This window comes from Lissotriton helveticus, chromosome 10 (genome assembly GCF_964261635.1).
Source record: "Lissotriton helveticus chromosome 10, aLisHel1.1, whole genome shotgun sequence".
NCBI lineage: Eukaryota > Metazoa > Chordata > Amphibia > Caudata > Salamandridae > Lissotriton > Lissotriton helveticus.
Window position 1 is genome coordinate 859,940,848 of NC_136071.1, and position 20,338 is coordinate 859,961,185.

Consider the following 20,338-nt stretch of genomic DNA (forward strand, 5'->3'; position numbering starts at 1 on the left):
ATGCGGAAGAGGAACATCCAAAAAGGAGGACGGGAGAAGAACCAGTGTGCGACAGCATCGGAGGATGCATGCGGGAGTGGAGCGAGGAAAAGAAGAACAGCATCGGAGGAGACGTGCAGGAGACGAACGAGGAGGAGAAGAACAGCATCGGAGGAGGCGTGCGGGAGACGAGTGAGGAGCAGAGTAAGGCGGAGACCCTAGGAGGAGGCGGTGCTAAGGGATCAGCACAGCGGGACGCCAAAAAAGCACTGTACACTGTGAGCATACCCGGCGGTCTAGAGAAGAGAGAAGACGCCCCGGGTCGTGACGCCACAACCCTGGACACGGGTGTGGCCTGAGGCGAGTACCTCTTGGGGGATCGTTCTGGTGGGGGTGGTGGGGAGGTCTGGGGAGATAGGGCACTCGGGTGTGTCAATAAAGAAGAATCCCCACACCAACCACCTTTATTACACTTTGGTCTTTGGTGAAGGTAGCACAAGCCCTGACGACTGAAAAAGCAGACATTGACACAACCATTTTTTTCTTTCTTATTTTCTTTCTACCTTCTCTATCCGACGGCCACAAGAGGAAAGACAAGAGAGAGAGAGACCCAGAAGACCCTGACAGTCTTGGCCCAGACCTCGAGGAGAGGACCTATTGTTTTATATATTCTTCTTGTTTTTGTTTGTATTTAGCCAACCTGGTCCACATCACAAAATTTTGTGAAATAAAAAAAGTCAAATCAAATACACCACTTTTCCCATTTTTGTGTTCCCTCATACCCACACGACCGCCTACGTGGCCATACTCCCCTCCCCACTTTACCAGCTGCAACGGAGGGTGGGGTTCTTCATAGGCCATTTTATCTGCAACTTGGCTGATACAAGCTTATAATTATCGCTGAAAGAAAGAAAGATAGGCTGATAGAGAAGTGAAAGGAGGATGGTCGAGTGGATGCGTGAGTAAGTGAAAGGTAGGATGTGTGAGTGAAAGGATAGGTGGATGAAAGGATGGATGGATCAGTGGGTGAATGGATGAGTGGGTAAAAGGATGGATTTATGAGTGGGTTTAACGATGTGTGGGTGAAAGGTTGGATAGATGAGTACAATCATTAATTTATCAAGAATGACGTTAACAACAGCAGAGGAACAAATACTGTCATTAAGGTTATCGTTTTGCCCAGAAAGGTAATTAAACTACAGGTGGATATAAAGAAGGGTAGATATTTTTACATTTATCGATAAGCTCAAACGTTTAAAATTCCATCAGCTGAAAGCTGAACCACAAATTTCATACAAAACCTGCAGTGGTCAAGAGCAAGAGTCTTTCCAAATATCTGATATTAAACTTATGATTGAATTAAAAGGGTTAGAAAATGAAACCCGGGGCATTATGGAACCTATATCCAAACAGAATATTATTAACACTATGCACCTAGATGTAGATGGGGAGACATGTACACTATTTAAGCCAGCATCAATGTTTTTTACCAACATTACCCAGGGGCACTCCGAACATATGCACACTGGGGGAAAGCATTGGACTTAGGGGGTTAGATCAACTGTTCCAACTCCAAACATACCCACATGACTGTGCTGTAACATGGACCAATTTATTTCTGCCTGATCAGTTCCAGGTGTTCTCCTCTGTACTTTAGATTGTCACATTATCATGTTTTTTACCTCAATGTCTAGACAAAGCAATGTCTTCCTTCGACTTCATTCTAGTCAGACTGTCAGAAATCAGGTGTCAAAGCACTGGCTGACTGTTCTCCAGGGGGTTCATTTTAAGGTTCTCTGTCTCACCCATGATGGCTGATTTGGAGCAGTTTTAAAGTGTCTTTTGAGCAACCTACAGCTTTTACTCTCACATAGGAATTTGAGATCTATGAATCACGTTCTACTCCCTGCCCAGGGGTGTTCAAAACCACAGGTTATGATCTTGTAACACAGGAATGATCTGGCTCTCACTCACAGAAGTTAATCACACTTACTAACCCTTTTCTCTTTTTCCTGCCAGTTAATTTCTTTCATTAGCTCTGTTTGGCCAGAGTTGTTTTAGCTACTTTTAAGTAGACAAATATTTCTCATTCAAATAATGGCTCCAATTGATCAATTCTGGGGAATTCAATGTATCTCTTCCACTTCTTACATATAATTGTAAGGCAGATTACCTTCGGCTCAACGTGAAATTATTTGCCTAATACTTCCAACATTTAATAAAAGAAACATAAGGAATAATTGAATCTTTGGAGTGAGGGTGTCTCTGTTAGGGTATAATTGAATAAGGAATACTATATAAGTGAATATCCCCAAGCGGTCTCTCTTCACGAGGATGGTTTATATTTCATAACTGAGTTGGGTCCATTTTTAAAGCATTTGTCCTCTTTTCTGTCTTTTATTATTTCAAAGGGAAGCTGAAGCCGGTCATGCTTTGTTGTTGTTTTGCTGTCATGCTTTGTTTCACTGTCTTACTGGTGATGGTGCTCCACAGCAAGCAAAGGATGTTTATTCTACATATAAACACAGATCACATGCACTTTAAAATAATTCTAGCTCTTGCAAAAATGTTAGTTTAACTTGGTCTACGCCCCATAGCAGCCTAATACCACATTATGTTGAAACTCTCAGGGCATTATGCGGATACATCCTTTTTTTCTTGCAAACCCAAAGCCACCGCCAGTTAAAAGCCCACAATGGAAAGTGGCAGAACAGCTATTGATTTTGGGAGCCATAAATATTTACAGACTGTAGGCCCACATTACAAATGCGTGACACAGGGGATGAGCTCATTTCGCAGCTTAGCACGCGCCACACATTGGTGTGTTATTGAGTGTTGTGAGTGCACCCCCTTTGTACGTAAAGTGATTTTGTGCCTACTGTACAGCGGCTCTTTGTCGTGTCCTTACTTATAGTTATGGATCGGTCACTGGCAGCTGTTTGCGGCCAGTCAAGTTACTGGGAGTTACTTCATTTTGATGAACTGCCTTCCTAATGGAGCCAATATTCCTCAAGCCACAAATGCAGCTTTTAAAAATCCATTCGACGATTTAGTATCCCTCCTTAAGAACAAGTCTTGAACTGTTTTCTAGCTTTGAGGCATATATCTTGAGCTTCTGACAGAGAGGAAAGGAAAATGTCCCTTTAAACACAATCACAAACAGACATTTAAGAAATTAAGACTTGAACCGGCAGGCCCAGTCAATACATTTTGGCATCTCCGGTATATTTTATGGATTAAATGGTCTGGTGCAGATAAGGAAACAGGCTTCGCCATTCTGGTCATGCACGGGAAAAGCCATTCATACAATTAATGTTTGTCGTGTGTAGATCGAGCACACCACTTATTTTATTTGCCCTAAAGCAGTGGCATTAAACTCTAAAAAATATATATTTAGACGTCATCTACTCATGCAGCGGATACACATACAATCTTCTCTATCAGTTCCAATAAACTATTTACTGAGTTGCTGCACTGCACAGCCTGATCTTGATAGGTCTGGTGGTTTTTGTGATAGGGAACATTCAGGATGACCTGCATGACTCCTGAAATAATATTATAAATGAAGAAATTAAGGGGTCGATCAGGATGGCGGACGGAAGAGCCACCGCGGCCCTGGAGTAGGCGGAAAAAGCCTTTTCCGTGTCCGCCTGCCGCGGATACTCCGTCCGCCATATCAGGATAGGAAAACGTGTCAAATTTCCGTCCGCGACGGAAAAACACGCTCCGCCGGCCAACTACACACGACCACGCGGCGGACGGAACACATCCGGACGCTCCGCCGTACGCACTGACGTCGAAGACCGTCCCCCAAATCAAGATGGCGGAAAACACACATAAAACCGCTGCGGAAAAACAACCTGTCTTAACACGGCGGAATCCCCACAGCGAACATAGGTGACACAGCCGAGATACCCACCGCAAGCTGACCACCACCATGGACCCGGCGCTACACGCTTTCCCGATGCTCTTCGCGATCCACCACGTCCTAGTCATGGCCTACTATGGACGACGACGCAGGTAAGGTACAAACCATTGGCTGTCTGGAGGGGAATACCAGCAAGGGACGTGACGTAGGGAGGGGGAGTGTCATGTTACCGAAACCACTGATGAGAAGCATATACGAATACACATTAGCAGTACGCAAGCAGGAATGACAACGACAGACCACGAGACTTGATAGACTACCTTTATTGTCAAATAATAGGGGTCAAATCACAGTGTATGCGTGAACATGGGCAAAGTGGGCACCAGAGCAGGTACAACATAGCAGGTAACGAGAGGGCAGCATGCAGTATCAGAGCATCAACAGGGCATTGTGCATTACAGAGCAGGTACATCAGAGGCAGGTAACGAGAGGGCAGTATCAGAGCATCAACAGGGCATTGTGCATTACAGAGCAGGTACATCAGAGGCAGGTAACGAGAGGGCAGGTTGCAGTATCAGAGCATCAACAGGGCATTGTAGAGTACAGAGCAGGTTGTGCCTTATCCTTAGGTGGAGTGTTGTCTCTGGATGTAGCCTGTGCCCTGCTCGCCGCCCTGTTCCTGCCAGCAGACTTGTCGTCTGTGGTGCACCTGCCTCCAGCAGACACCTGCTCCCTGTGTGTGTCGCTGCCCTTGGGAGTGTTCCTATCCACTGCTGTGGGCCTGCTCTTGGGAGTCTCCCTGCTCTTAGTAGGTGCCTTAGTCTTCTCACTGTCCTTGGGAGTGTTCCTATCCACTGCTGTGGGCCTGCTCTTGGGAGTCTCCCTGCTCTTAGTAGGTGCCTTAGTCTTCTCACTGTCCTTGGGAGTGTTCCTATCCACTGATGTGGGCCTGCTCTTGGGAGTCTCCCTGCTCTTAGTAGGTGCCTTAGTCTTCTCACTGTCCTTGGGAGTGTTCCTATCCACTGCTGTGGGCCTGCTCTTGGGGGTCTCCCTGCTCTCAGTAGGTGCCTTAGTCTTCTCACTGTCCTTGGGAGTGTTCCTATCCACTGCTGTGGGCCTGCTCTTGGGGGTCTCCCTGCTCTCAGTAGGTGCCTTAGTCTTCTCACTGTCCTTGGGAGTGTTCCTATCCACTGCTGTGGGCCTGCTCTTGGGGGTCTCCCTGCTCTCAGTAGGTGCCTTAGTCTTCTCACTGTCCTTGGGAGTGTCCCTTACCTCTGCTGTGGGCCTGCTCTTGGGAGTCTCCCTGCTCTCAGTAGGTGCCTTTGTCTTCTGACTGGCCTTGTCCAAGGAACAGTCCATGGACATGTGAGTATCCCTTGCCTTCGGAGTACCTTTCGTGTTGAATGCCTGTGTAGCTCCGGAAGGCATGTCCCCCAACAACACTTGTGGATCCTGTGTGTGTACTCCAGTGCATCTGACGTCGTCTACGTGAACAGATTTAGCTGATCTAGGGGATGGGGTCTGTGCCCTGCGTGCCCTGACGTGCTGTCTGACGCTGCTTCTAGTGCAATAACCTGTATTTGAGTCCTGCTCTGAATAATCACTACCCCCTGAGACATCCAGCGGTGTAGATGGGGAAACAGAAGTAGCACCCTGTTCATTCGACTGTACTATTGCAGACGACACACTGCTTGCCAATGACTGCACTGTCCTGTGTAGACCTGCAAGATCGCCATGCATCCCTTCCATGAATGCCACCACCTGCCCCAACTTCCTATCATGATCCTGGAAAGCATTTGTCATATTGGTCTGACCCACACACAGCTGTCGCAGCAGATCAACGGCCTCAGCACACAGTGCATTTTGGCTCACCGTGGCAGGGGCAGCGGTGCCTGCACCGAACGCCACTCTGCTCCCCCTACTCCTTCGGCCACGAACAATACATGGTGCAGTTGGCGGAAGTGTGGGCCCTGTGTGCTGTCTTCCGACAGAAGGTGATGAGTGCCCACTCCCAGTCTGTGACAACAGTGCAGGCTCACCAAGAGTGTCCGACGAGGAGGACGATGGTGTCTCCACATGCGAGTCCTCAGGGACGGTCCTGTCCCCCTCTCCGGCGCTGGCCTCCTCCGTGTCAGTCTGCGTGTGTGCGAAGTCTGAGCCGGACTCATTTCCTCGGCTACTCTCCACCGTCTGTGGCTGAGTGTCCTCTGTCAAAGCTGAAATGCACAGAAAAGATGTGTGAGTCATGGGCACACTCACGTACAGAAGGAACAGGATAGCCAAATCACATAGCAGACAAAGGTTCATGAGCCCTCAGCCTGCACATGGCCCACCCCTACCAGTCATCCTCACATTTTCTGCCATGGGGACATGGACCACTAGGGGATGTGCTTTAACACTCAACTACTAAGCAAGTGGCGTGTCAACATGGCGGACCTGGATGTCAAATGAGTACCACCCAATGGGACCAAAATGCCATCACAGGCATACACACGCAACACGGAACTCAATAGTGTGTCTGTGCACCAATACATGCATAGCACTCACAAGTTTCCTACACAGACAGTATGCTCACCGCTAGTTTGCTGTTGATCGGCACTCAGACGTTCGGCCAGTTCAGGATGCGTCACTGCAATGATACGGTGCATGAGAGGGGTCATGGAGCGTCGGGCCAGACGGGGCGTCCTTGGAATCAGGCCCAGTGTTACTTCCGCTACATTCTTGCTCAGCCTGGAAATGTCGTCCCAGCGTTTGTGGCAGTGTGTATGTCGTCTGTTGCACACCCCCAATGCCCGTACTTCCCGTGCTATGGTCCTCCACAGGTCCTTGCGAAGGTGCAGCTTGACCTACCATGATGGGAGACAAAAGGGTTTAAGTCAGTGGACAGGTGGCCTGTCACACACATAGGGGCAAGACGTTACTGTCAGCAGCCATGCACAATCAGGAACATATGTCTATCCCACACTACACAGCTAAGATATAAATAGGCCTGATCATTTGGCCCCCTCATGCACACCAACATGTCCCACACTGCACTTACCACCCGTCCCGGTGCGCCGTAGAGGCGTCCATAGTTGCGGAGTACACCGTCCACGAGGACATCAAGCTCCGCGGCGGTGAAGGGTCGAGACCGGATCTCTTTGCCACTCGACATGGCAAGATCACGGAGTATGGCACTAGAGCAGCAGTCGGTGGTCAGCTCAGCAGCAGCAGCAGCAGGTCGAGGTGATGGTCACAGGCAGCAGTCGGTGGTCAGCTCAGCAGCAGCAGCAGCAGGTCGAGGTGATGGTCACAGGCAGCAGTCGGTGGTCAGCTCAGCAGCAGCAGCAGGTCGAGGTGATGGTCACAGGCAGCACTGGTCCCCAGGGTAGGAAGTTTCATGTTGGCCAAGACACATATATAGGGCCCTCAGCACGTGTCAGTGGCATACGTCGCCAGCAATTGGTCAGCCCTGGAAGCGTGATCGTGAAATGGGCCAATGACTGGCCCTGTTGTTGCGGTGCACAGCTTCCGCTACTTGCGATTGGCCGTATGCGGCCAGCGTCCCTCTTCCCATTGGCTGCATGTGCAGGGACCGTGACGGGCACACATCGGCAACCGCACGTGCAAGCTTCAGGCACGGATGCTTCAGTTGCAACAATGTACTATCACTGGCGCCTCCATGGCGGTGCACGTACACAGCGGGGGAGGTGCAGGCCTATACACCCTGCAGATGTACTCAATGGACATGCCAGTTCATGACCCCCCTTACAGTCACCTTGCATCATCCACCGTACACCGGCCGGAGCGGCCGGCCCATGAACATCCGCCGTGCCCGGCCATGAACACAACCGCCATGGCCGGGACCGGCGGTTGTTCATGGCCGGGCACGGCCATGGCGGTTGTGTTCATGGCCGGGCACGGCGGTTGTTCATGGCCGGGACCGGCGGTTGTTCATGGCCGTGCCCGGCCATGGCGGTTGTGTTCATGGCCGGGCACGGCGGTTGTTCATGGCCGGGACCGGCGGTTGTTCATGGCCGTGCCCGGCCATGGCGGTTGTGTTCATGGCCGGGCACGGCGGTTGTTCATGGGCCGGCCGCTCCGGCCGGTGTACGGTGGATGATGCAAGGTGACTGTAAGGGGGGTCATGAACTGGCATGTCCATTGAGTACATCTGCAGGGTGTATAGGCCTGCACCTCCCCCGCTGTGTACGTGCCCCGCCATGGAGGCGCCAGTGATAGTACATTGTTGCAACTGAAGCATCCGTGCCTGAAGCTTGCACGTGCGGTTGCCGATGTGTGCCCGTCACGGTCCCTGCACATGCAGCCAATGGGAAGAGGGACGCAGGCCGCATTCTGCCTTTGGGAAGTAGCGGAAGTTGAGCACCGCCATGGCGGCGCCAAATATGTGATCTTGTCAGACGCTGCACCGTGATGTGTTGTGTGCAGTTGCGTCATGAGGGATGTGAGCGTGATTGTGAAAGGTCATATGTCATACAATATAGCATGTGTGTCCATACAATGGACATCGGTCGGCACACAATGGCCAACAGATGTGCATTCGTACGTGTTGACGTCGGGTTTGACCCTACAGACGTTGTTACATCTTCACAACTACACAGTACATCACGGCTGTGTGGCCAATTCATGCATCTGTTGTCGGTTTATTGTTGTGTCGAGGTGACTACAGTGGTGGTGGTACACATGCATTCCGTGTATGTGATTTATACGTTCTGTCACCATGCATGTCATTACCGTATGCACATCATCATTGGTGGTGGCATTTGTGCTTGATGACATGGCGTGTGTAAACTTATCGTTTGTGTGCATGCAGTTGCATGAGTGTCTGTGATGTGTCTACGATACATTAGGGTGACGACTGGAGTTATGTCAGTAAGGTACACATGTGATGGAGTTGTACACGTATGCGTCGTTTGTACGTTGACCTAAGTTACATCTCTCTCCCACACAGGAGGGCTCCAAATGTGCATCGCCCATACACTCAGCTGGAGGATATGGTAGACGAGGAGGTGATTCGGAAATTCAGGCTGGATCGACGTCGGTTGCTGGAGCTTGTGGCTCAATTGGCTCCTCATCTGCAGCCACGTAGAACGTATCCTGGCTCGTTTACACCCACTGCAAAGGTCATGGCGGTACTACATTTCTTCGCTACTGGCACATTTCAGTATACAGTTGGAGGTGCCGGGGGTATGTCACAGGCAATGTTCAGCACGGTTCTTCGGGATGTGTTAACAGCTATGATGCTGTACAAGGATGAGTACATACATTTCCCACGTCCGGAAGAGTTGCCAGCTGTCAAAGCTGGTTTCTATGCACTGGGCCACATACCTCACGTTGTGGGCTCAATTGATGGCACGCACATCGCGCTCATTCCACCACGGGCACGCGAACAAGTGTTCAGGAATCGCAAACACTTTCATTCGCTGAACGTGCAGGTGGTGTGCCTGGCGAGCAACATCATCTCCCATGTGTGTGCAAGATTTCCTGGATCCGCACATGACGCCCACATCATGCGAACCAGCAATGTCCCACGACTCATGGCAAATCTGCCACCCGGTCAAGCGTGGCTTGTTGGTGAGTGTGCAGTGGGGACTCTTGTGATCTCTGTGTTGCATGGGGTACCCACCATATCTTGTTCTGATGTTTGTCTCTGTCATCCCCCTACATAGGCGACTCGGCTTACCCAAACCGGCCCTGGCTCCTCAGTCCCCTACGTAATCCGAGGACGGCGGGTGAAATGCGGTACAATGAGGCACATGGAAGGACACGGAGAGTCATCGAACGTACCTTTGGACTGCTGAAGTCTAGGTTTCGGTGCCTCGATAAGACCGGAGGGGCACTGCCTTACTCACCAGGAAAAGTATGCAAGATCGTGATTGCCTGCTGCATGCTCCACAACCTGGCAGTACGCAATGACATTGAACTGCTGTTGGACCCTGAAGACGAAGGAGTTCCTCGGCCTCCCATCCCACCCATGTCGACTGATGAGGATAGTGGTGAGGAGGAAGGTGTGGACCAGAGGCGCCAGCTCATTGATCGCTACTTCCCTTGAATGTGAGTATCTACCTCTAGTGGCGGTTGACAATGCCTCATGTATGTTTTCTGGTGTTGTGTGGATATGGGGTTATTCAGCTGGGTGTGGTTTGTGATGGTTGCACATGTGTGTCTTCATGTCTTTGGACATAGGAGTGTCCATGATGTGTGTGCTCCCATCCCATGCTTGTGTGATGGTTGTCGTTTGTGTAATGTTGCTGTGCATTGTGTTGTGATGTGTGTGAATCTCTTTACTGACGTGTGTTTGCTGTCTCTGGTTTTCTCTAGGTCACTCCCGCAGCGCCATGATCATGTGCGACTATGATCCCTGTACCTGTTTACGTCTGTATCTGATGGCAATCATGTGAATAAACATGGAGGCAAAACATCATTGTGTGAGTAAATGCAATTTATTGACAGGTTGTGCTTTTGTGCTGGTGAATATTTACAAGTAAGTGGGAGGGAGGGAGTTGGAGTTGTAGGTAATGGCAGATGAAATGTCCGTGCTGACACCACATTGGGGGGTGTCAGGCTAGTCCAGCAGACCAGTGGCAATGATTGTCTATGTGGGACAGGATGGTTTGCAGGGTGAATGTCTGGCACAGGCAGTGGCATTGTCAAGGTCGTCCCCTCTTGGAGCGTGTGCCTGGCGCTCCAACACTGCTCTCAGCAACTTCCTGCCTCGGCCGCCCCCTCCGTCTCGGAGGTGGTACAGAGGCAGCTGGGAGGGCAGGTTGGTGATGGGCCACATCCGTCGCCAGGGGCTCAGGTGGTGGTGGCGGCGGTGGAGGCGGAGGCGGAGGTGACGGGGGAGGCGGAGGTGACGGTGGCGGTGGCGCTGACACACATGGTGGAGGGGGGGGGGGGTTGTTCCGGGCAACCCATTCCCTCCACATCGTTGCCTGCTGGCCCATGATCACCAACATCTGGCCAAGGATGCCAGAGATCTCGCGCAGGCTGTTGGTGTTGTCCACTGAGTCCTCGTGAACACGATCAGCGTTTGCCTGGGACCGGTCGTATGAGGCCTGGCACCTGGCAAGAGCTTGTAGGGACTGTGCCACTGGCTCGGGTAGCTGTCCCTCCTCTGACCGGCGGTGTGTGGGTCGCCTGATTGGCAGTTGTCCCGTTGCCTGTGTTTGTGGCCCACTCACCCTGCTTGTGTGTGGGGCCGTTGGACCAGCGTTGCGCGCTGGGTCATGCTGGGTGGCACCGGCAGGAGTCGTGGTGCTCGTGGTAGTGGTGGTAGTGGTGGTACTGGTGGTACTGGTGGTACTGGTGGTGGTGGGGACTGTGCAGATCACAGAGACGGGTGCCGCGGGAGTCACACATGCGACGTTGGTCGGTCCCGGGAGTCCCTGTGAGCCAGATGGCCCTGGCTGCGTGCTTGGTCCCGCTCCATCCTCCGCCCCGGAGCTGCCTGTGTCGTCGTCGGCAGAGAGTCCTGTAGGTGTGGGAGGCGAGGCTGGCGGCCGGGTACTGCTTTCCCCAGTCAGTTGACGATCACCTGAGGGACAAGATCGAGCAGGTCAGTAATGTGGACAGTACATGGTTACATTGATTTGTAGACATTTCTGTTTCCTGTCGCACACACCCCACCCTCCACCACCACCGCCACCCTCCCCGTGCACATGGGGGCCTGTTGGGAGTTGTAGTTTGGGCCTCTCACACACCCCACCCTCCACCACCGCCACCCTCCCCGTGCACATGGGGGCCTGTTGGGAGTTGTAGTTTGGGCCTCTCACACACCCCACCCTCCACCACCGCCACCACCACCACCACCCTCCCCGTGCACATGGGGGCCTGTTGGGAGTTGTAGTTTGGGCCTCTCACACACCCCACCCTCCACCACCGCCACCACCACCACCACCCTCCCCGTGAACATGGGGGCCTGTTGGGAGTTGTAGTTTGGGCCTCTCACACACCCCACCCTCCACCACCGCCACCCTCCCCGTGCACATGGGGGCCTGTTGGGAGTTGTAGTTTGGGCCTCTCACACACCCCACCCTCCACCACCGCCACCACCACCACCACCCTCCCCGTGAACATGGGGGCCTGTTGGGAGTTGTAGTTTGGGCCTCTCACACACCCCACCCTCCACCACCGCCACCCTCCCCGTGCACATGGGGGCCTGTTGGGAGTTGTAGTTTGGGCCTCTCACACACCCCACCCTCCACCACCGCCACCCTCCCCGTGCACATGGGGGCCTGTTGGGAGTTGTAGTTTGGGCCTCTCACACACCCCACCCTCCACCACCGCCACCCTCCCCGTGCACATGGGGGCCTGTTGGGAGTTGTAGTTTGGGCCTCTCACACACCCCACCCTCCACCACCGCCACCACCACCACCACCCTCCCCGTGAACATGGGGGCCTGTTGGGAGCCATGGACATGTTAGTGTGTTGGTGTCCGACGTGCATGGGTTGGGGCGTGGGGGATGTTTCTTCTCAGTTGTGTGAGCCTGACCATGTCGTGCTGATCGTGGTGCTTGGTTTGTACTCACCAGTCTCTTCTCCTTCGTCAAGGCCGTCTAGGCTCTCTGGGTGTAGTATCACCAGCACCTTCTCCTCCCAATCGGTGTAGGGTATGGGCTCCGGGGGTGTGCCACCGCCAGTAAGATTGGCTCTGGCGTGGTTTTTCGCTCGGATGCCCTTGACCCTGGTCTTAAGGTCATGCCACCGCCTCTGAATGTCGTGCTTGGTCCTCGGCACAGTCCCCGACGCATTCACACGAGTGACGATCCTGTCCCACATGTGGTTCTTTTGCGCCACGGTCGTCTGCTGGACTTGGGCCCCGAAGATGTTGGGCTCCACACGGATAATTTCATCTACCATTACCCGCAACTCTGTCTCCGTGAATTTGGGTTTTTTTTTGGGTGCCATGGTGTGTGGTGCTCAGTGTGTGAGTTGAGTGAGTTGGGAGGTGCAGGTGTGTGGTGTGTGATGTGTAGGATTTGTGTGGTGGGTGTTTGTGTGGTAGGGTGGTGGGTGGGTGTCTTCTATGTGATTTTATGTGAGTTAGCAGTGTCTCGAATGGCCCTCTTGCTGGCAGCAATGCTGTGGTGCAAGGGATTGTGGTTGTGTGGGGGTGTCTTTTTATAGTCGTGTCTCGATGGTTGTTGGCAGTCAGGTGGTAGGTGGGCGTGTTGACTTGTGTGCATTATTGGATAATTGGGACGTGTCATGGTGGCTTGTGCTGGGGGGGGGGCCTTGTCAATGTTCGTATGTTTGCTTAGGACTTGCGGTGCACTTTCATACATTTGTTAGGCGCTAGGGATGTTGTGCGTGTTGGCCTTCCGCCCTGATGCTGTGGTTCTCGTTGCATTGTTTCCGCCGCGGACGTGGATGGCTGTGTGTTTCAGCAAGGTGGCCATTTATATGAACCATGTGATCAAGTCGAAAACTGTTGTCCTTTTTTTCTCTTAGGTCAAACCCTCTAAGAGTTACTGTACAAATGGTGCTTACTGTTGCCATGCGTTCAATACATTTATTTCACTGATAAAATGAAGTGTAGAGTTTAAGAGGCAATGAGTCAGCATTTTATAAACATTAACAAATGACCAGGACTAACCATGTATGATGGCGATCTCAGATTGTATAGGCTCAAGTTGAATTAAATTGAATAATGACAGAAAGTACTTTATTCTTGTGGGTGGCAAGGAAGTCTGATTGTACCTTCTATATGATAGACAGTGTCTTCTTTTGGTCAAAACGTATCATTTCCTGATTTGTCATATGTATATCATATGATTTATAAGGTTTTGTTCCCTTTAGAATAAAGCATGTTTCAAAGCCAGCCACATTTGGTAGGAATTTGCACCATCCATCTGGAGGTTTTGTGAGAATAGTTTTAAGTGAGTCACAGATGCCTTATCTAAACATATATGTCACTCCTGTGAATGCAGAAAAGCCTTGTTTTGAAGGTAGGATTCTTTGACTTTCTAGGACCAAGGATTGAATTACAGATCAGGGTTATAATTCCTTGTGTTTTGTAACGCTACAGTCATCCTAGTGGAAACTTCTTTAGAAAGCTACTAAAAAGTCAAGGAATCAGTAAGTAAACTGGTAGCCCAAATAGATGTCAAAGTGCGAGAAAAAAATCTTTTTGTAAGACAATTTGTATGCTTGTCGATTGCTGTGTTCAAGAATACTATTTTATTCCTTATCAGAATATCTTGAGAAAATATAAGAAAAAAAACTTCCCACTGAAAGGTTTTCAGGCAAGGACAATATCCACGAACTGTGGTCACTTGACAAAATGGTCAAGCAAGAATGATAGGAAAAGCTTTTGAATAGCCTAGCAGGTACCTGTACTGGACAAAAAAGGAGGAATTAGGTACTTATTACAAAATGGATGTATAGAATGTACATGTAACTTGTTTGTTTAGTTAAAGTGTCAAGGAATTTCATCCCATTGAAATACGTTTTGTTAGTGATATCAACATAATGAATGCAGTTTGTGTTATCATTCTATGAAAAGGTTTAGAAAATAGTTGGGCTTAGGCTGCATAAAAAGTCATTCTGTGGCACAGTATTTTACCCAGGGTCCTGGAATCATGCAACAGGAGAGGATCAAATCATGAGCAGGTTAACTAAATTATGCGACAAGAAAATGGAAATTATGTGTCGTAATGTGACACATTTTGTAACAGTATTACTGCTTAAGTTTATCTTTTTTTATTTGTAACCACTGTCTCAGCAAAGATCCCACATCCTTGCTAACAGTTTAACACTCAAAAACAGCAATAGGCAATTGAAATGTAACCAGTCGACATTTGAGAAGTGCCTTCCACTGCATGACCACACGTGTTACTGCGTTAGTAACTTTTTATCTGTTTGGGGCCTGAGGGGGAGGCAGCACCGACCACAGACTCATTTTTATAGTGTGACAAAGGCCGCTTTATTGGAAGCAGGTGCACCTTACATATACGAAAACCCTTGACCTGTGCCGTACAAAAGGAAACCTCTCTAAATATATAACTTACCAAACAACCCCCCACCCCATCCCCTAAAATGGTTCCCCCCCAGAGTACAACATAAACACAATTCGCAAACTTCAACTTGCCTCTCTACCTAGCTAAATAACTTGTTGTACTTAACCTCCCAGATAATCAATCCAGACCTCCTAAACTCCCCCACAACTTAGAAAGAACTGCCACTTGAAAGCTGCACTAACGACTTTTGACCCCCCTTAGGATGCCTGAACCTTCGGATACCTGCGCACCCCAATCGCCTGATCCAGTGCTTCCTTCAACTGAACAATATAGAGCTCCATCCCATACCTAGACAGGTGTACACCGTCCTCCCTAAAGAAATACACCGCCCCATACCTGAGCTCCGGGTGCTCCATCCTGCCCAAACCCTCCTTTTCACAAAAAACCTTCATCTCCCTGTTAATCTTCCTCCGAGTCTTATCTATGGCCGCCGGCCTCTCCACCCCCCTCCAAACCAGCCTGGGAACAAACTCCGGCCAGATCACATGGCACCCAGCCCACCTGCGCCGTATCTCCAACAAGTCCCTCTTCATCTGTTTGACCAACGCTAGCCCTTTGCACTGGACTAAATAATTTCCCCCCAAATGGATGACCACAACATCCGGGCACACACCCCCCTTCACTACCTTACTCAAAGCCGGCAACAATTCATGCCAGTGCATGCCCCCCTTTCCGTGCCACTGAAAATGGAACAACCTCGGGTCCAATTCCAGGTTCAGACGCCGGTGTTTTTTCCACTCCACCCTCTCCGCTTTCTTTATAAAAGAATGTCCTACAATGCATATCTCCAATGCCGTCACAGCTGGCCCCGCCACTGCACCTACAAAGACACATATGTAAGAGGGCGGAAAAACATCCTTCATTAGTGCTCCTCCCCCACCCCCCTCATCCTGACATACGTCCTGTAGCAATCCGACTTCCAACGCCCGAGACCCTTAATGTACTCCTTCCCCCATCCCTGACGTGCCGCCTCCGTCGCTGGCTCAATCAGGAAGGAATGCGTCCCGAAAACCTTCAGGTCCTCCCCTATAAACCGTAGGATGTGCCGCAGGACCCACAACACCTGAGCCTCAGTCACCCTACCTGTCCCCTCCCTGCCAAAAACCTCCCCCACCAACACCTGCCGTCCTGCCACCAGACGCCGTCCCCAGACCACCGGGCAAACGGCCTCTGACCTCACCGGACCCAACACCACCCAAGTACCCTCACCCCGCTGGTTAGTCTTAGAGCGACGGAGTCGCACTTCCACCTCATGTCCACCTCCTCCCACAGCACCCCTGGTCCATCCTTCGGTCCTACCAATTCCGAAACCCTAAAGGCTCTGAAAAACATCCACGACATAAGGGTGGTAAACAAAACAGTTTCCCCCCGGTCACGACAAAGCGCCGGCAACGTCTGCAACAGTCCCGCAAGCATGCTCTCCGTAATGGGCTGCCGTTGACACACCCTGGTCCCCCTTTCCCTCACTCAGCCTTCCAGGATATGCATCCCCAATTCCCCCGCTGTCGGCGAGTAACACCCCCACAACTTCCCCATGAATGCCACCACCGATAACTTCCCGGCAATCGTCACCCTCGACAGCCCCTTGTCCATCAAAGTCAACATGAACTGGACCACCTGCTCCTCCTGCCGAAACTCCCCACACGCCTGCTGATAAGCCTTCCATGTAGACGCTGCCACCGAAGCTCTTACCAGTTGAACGACCCGGCGTCGCCCACCAACCACAAGTCCACTAGCACCGGCGTCTTGTGCTCGTCCGTCTCCGTAGCTAGCCCATGGAACCTCTGCCACTGTGAATGAGACAAACCATCCGCAATGTCATTGTCCACTCAGGGCACATGTCGAGCTTGAAATAAGATGTCATGCTCCAAGCAGCGCAGCACGAAAACTCTCATCAATTTTAACACCTGTGGGTCCCTGGCTGACTGCCTATTGACCACCTGCACCACTGACATGCTGTCCACCTTGAACAGCACCTGTTTATGCACCAGCTCCTGCGCCCACACCGAAACGGCCACCACCAGCGGAAACAATTCTAAGAAGGCAATGCTCCGCCCTCCACCTTGCCAATGCAGCAGCCACTGCTCCGCACACCACCTCCCTGCCCAGTAGAGCCCGAAGCCACAAACCCCTGCCACATCTGACAACAACATGACATCCCATTCCCAATCCTTCTGGGGCACCATGGGCACACCATTGAAGCGCCCTAAGAAAGCCTGCCACATGCGCAAGTCCTCCTTGGTCCCAGCAGACAACCGCAGATGATGATGGGGCAGCGTCAAACCAGACAGTGCCAGACCTAACCGCCGGCAAAAAGTCCGTCCCTCCCTCACCACGCGACACGCAAAGTTCAAATGCCCCAGCAGAACCTAGACCTCCCGTACAGTCACCTTCCTCTTGTCCAACATGCCGCCCACCAAAGCCAACATCGCCGTCCTCTTGTCCTCCGGCAGGCGTGCTTCCATGGCCACCGAGTCGAGCTCTATACCAAGAAATGACAGCACCGTACTGGGACCGTGCATCTTCTCTGGCGCCAGGGGCACACCTAAGTAACCGATCAGGTCCGTTAACCCGTCCAGCTGCTGCTGGCAGTCCGTCGAACTCGGTCGCCCCACCAAGAAAAAGTCATCCAGATAGTGCGTCACCGTCTCAGAGCCTGTGTGCCAAGAAAAATCCCACTGCAAAAAGGAACTGAAACACTCAAAAAGAGCACACGAAATTGAGCACCCCATGGGCAGCGCTTTGTCTACAAAAATGCCCCGTCAAACTGGATCCCCAACAACTGGTGATCCTTGGGATAAACTGGAAACAGCCTGAACGCCGACTTGATGTCGCATTTTGCCATGAGGGCGCCCACTGCCGCCACGAGCCTCCGCGCTACATCCACGGACGAGAAGGACACCGACGTGAGATCCGCCGAAATGTAGTCGTTCACCGACGCCCCCTCTGGCCACGACAAGTGCTGTATCAGGCGAAATCGGCCGGGCTCTTTCTTAGGCACCACACCAATCGGAGAAATAATCAGACCCTGCATGGGCGGCTCTGGAAAGGGGCCCACCATCTGGCCCTCCCGCACTTCATTGAACAACTTCTCCCGCACTACCCCTTTGTTTGCATTGACCGACTTCAAATTCTCCGCCCACCTGGCGTTCCGTGGACCCTCATACCCCAGCCGAAAACCCTCTCTGAAACCCTGCAGCAACGTGGCCACATCCTCCGTCCGCGGATAACACTCCAAGAGGGGCTCGAGACGATCCAGCCTAACCGGTGTATGAGCCTTTGCCCATATTTCCGGACCTCCCTTATCCCCCGCCCCGCCCCCCCCTGCCTGGGTCCCGGCGGCCGCAGGCTGCTGCCCTGTGTTGCCCTCCCCCGACACCCCAGCATCGCACCACTGGGTGTCTCTTCCCACACTTGGAGCATTCATGTTGAAAACGGCAAACCTGCCTGCTGCAGGCAACTTTGTTAAAATCCCAGCAGGCTCCGACTGTGGCATGCGTAGCGGTGTCTCCTTGCCCCACCCCTCCACGGGTGGGGCGGGCCGATAAGGGTGACGGCGCGAGCGGCAGACCGCTGCCCGTATAAATCGTCCTGCCAAACTTCGCCCCCCCCATCATCTGGTGGTACAAGTCTGAATCAATCTCACCCCACCGTGCCTCAGGAACCCGACGCCATCCGCGCCCGGAACTCCTCGTCATAATGCAACCAGGCATAACCTCCATACGTAAACTGCGCCCGCCTGATTGCATCCATGTACTTGAAAAGAGCTATGGCCCTGTCGGGATACTTCTCGCAGTACACGCTGGCGTATATTAGAAAAGCCGCCGACCAGTTGTCGATAGTCAGGGTAACCTTGGGGTGCCTAGTCAACTCCTGCTCCTCTTCCCTCGACCCTTCTTTCTCCGTCAGCTCCCTGTGAAGGAGCTTCAAGATCTCCACATACTCCCACTTCCATATCTTCTCTTTGGTTGCCAGCGACAGGTGCGCCCCTAACGGTTTTGCAACCCCCATGTAGGGGAGCTTGCGCACCGGGACATTACAACTCTCCTTACCCCCTTTGTCTCCGACGGCACCCTCGCCCACCTTCGCTACCCCTGCACCAGCACCCTCGACACCGCCGCTCGCTGCACCGCCCCCAGACTCCCTGACGTCCACCGCCAACGCTTCATCCGGGCCCACTCCCGTGTCCTTCACGTATCGCCTTTTCAGCAGGCGCACCCCCAAGTCCCCGCCTCGAGCATCTGTACCCACCGACACCTGCACACCTCGAGGCTTGCCCAAACCACTCCCCGCTCCGTCACCTGGCATCAAGGCTGGCGTCCGCGCTGGATCCCGCCGCCTTACCAGTGGAGCTGGGGGGCAGTTACTCTCGGCGCTTTTTGCTGTGGGCATGCCTGTAACACACTACCAACATTGTTAATCCGCCCTCCCCTCCCCCTCCCCCTCCATGTCTGACTCCTCAATGAGCAGTGGAGACTCCCCTCCCTCCTCTACCTGTGCCGGTCCCCCCCTCCCCATCGACTCCCCACCTGCCAAAGACCCAGGCGCCACCGGGCCCTGACCCCTTTCTGCACCCGCCCCCCACCCCCCGTGATGTCTCCTTATCCCCTGGCTCCCCCGCCCGCCCCCCCCCCCCCGCCACCGCCACAAATTCCAATGCTGGTTTGGCCGCCACCACCCGCTTCCCTCCCGTCCTTGGCCTCTTCCCAGTTGCCCGCACCGCAGCACGACCACGCCGCCCTACCTCCCCGGCCTTCCTGCTCCACCCCCCGGACCCGCCTCCTGCCGCAGGCGCGTTCGCGGCTGCTCTGGGGCCAGAACCGCTGCCGCGGTGTCGCTGGCAGCACGCCGCCGCAGTCTCACCTTGACGCCTGGCCACAGAATGTCCATTCGGCCCGCCTCCTCCAGTAAGCGCAGCGCCTCCACGAATCGCGGGTCCTCCAGTCGAGCCATACCGCTAGTTTCACCGCTGGCACCACTTGCCCCGCACTGCTCCTTGATCCCTCACCGCGCGACCACGCCACAGGCAAAATCAGGTCGGCCCAACCGTCAGACCTGCCGCGCAGCGACCACACAAGGCCAACCTAATTTCACGCAGCGCAACCACGAAAACCACGCTGAAAACACGACCACAAAGCCAGACAGGCCCAAATTCGAGCTCAGCCCCACTGAAAATCCCTGCCACCGAAATGGTGGCTTGTGACCTAAAATGGCCGGCTTTAAACCCTGCCAGCCCAACACCCAGCCCAAAACAGCCCAAAAAGAGCCCAACTACTACTGCCAGCCCCAAAACAGTCCACATACGGTGATGGCTAATCTCCCCCCACTTCCCTGGCCCCAAACCCACCCTGGGGGTAGCAGGCCTCCCACCGGCCGGTCGCCCCCACCAAAGCCCTATTGAGCTAGAAACAATTTTTATGATACAATCAGCAAAAGATTCCTTAGATGATGGAATATATGGAAAATGCAA

General features: G+C 52.7%; 1 protein-coding gene across 1 annotated transcript in view; it reads left to right on the top strand.

The window, feature by feature from the left end:
* The window catches only part of LOC144784595 (cyclic AMP-responsive element-binding protein 5-like), a 499,027-nt gene that overhangs the window by 188,939 nt on the left and 289,750 nt on the right, over positions 1-20,338 (top strand). The gene's annotated exons all lie outside the window — the stretch shown is intronic.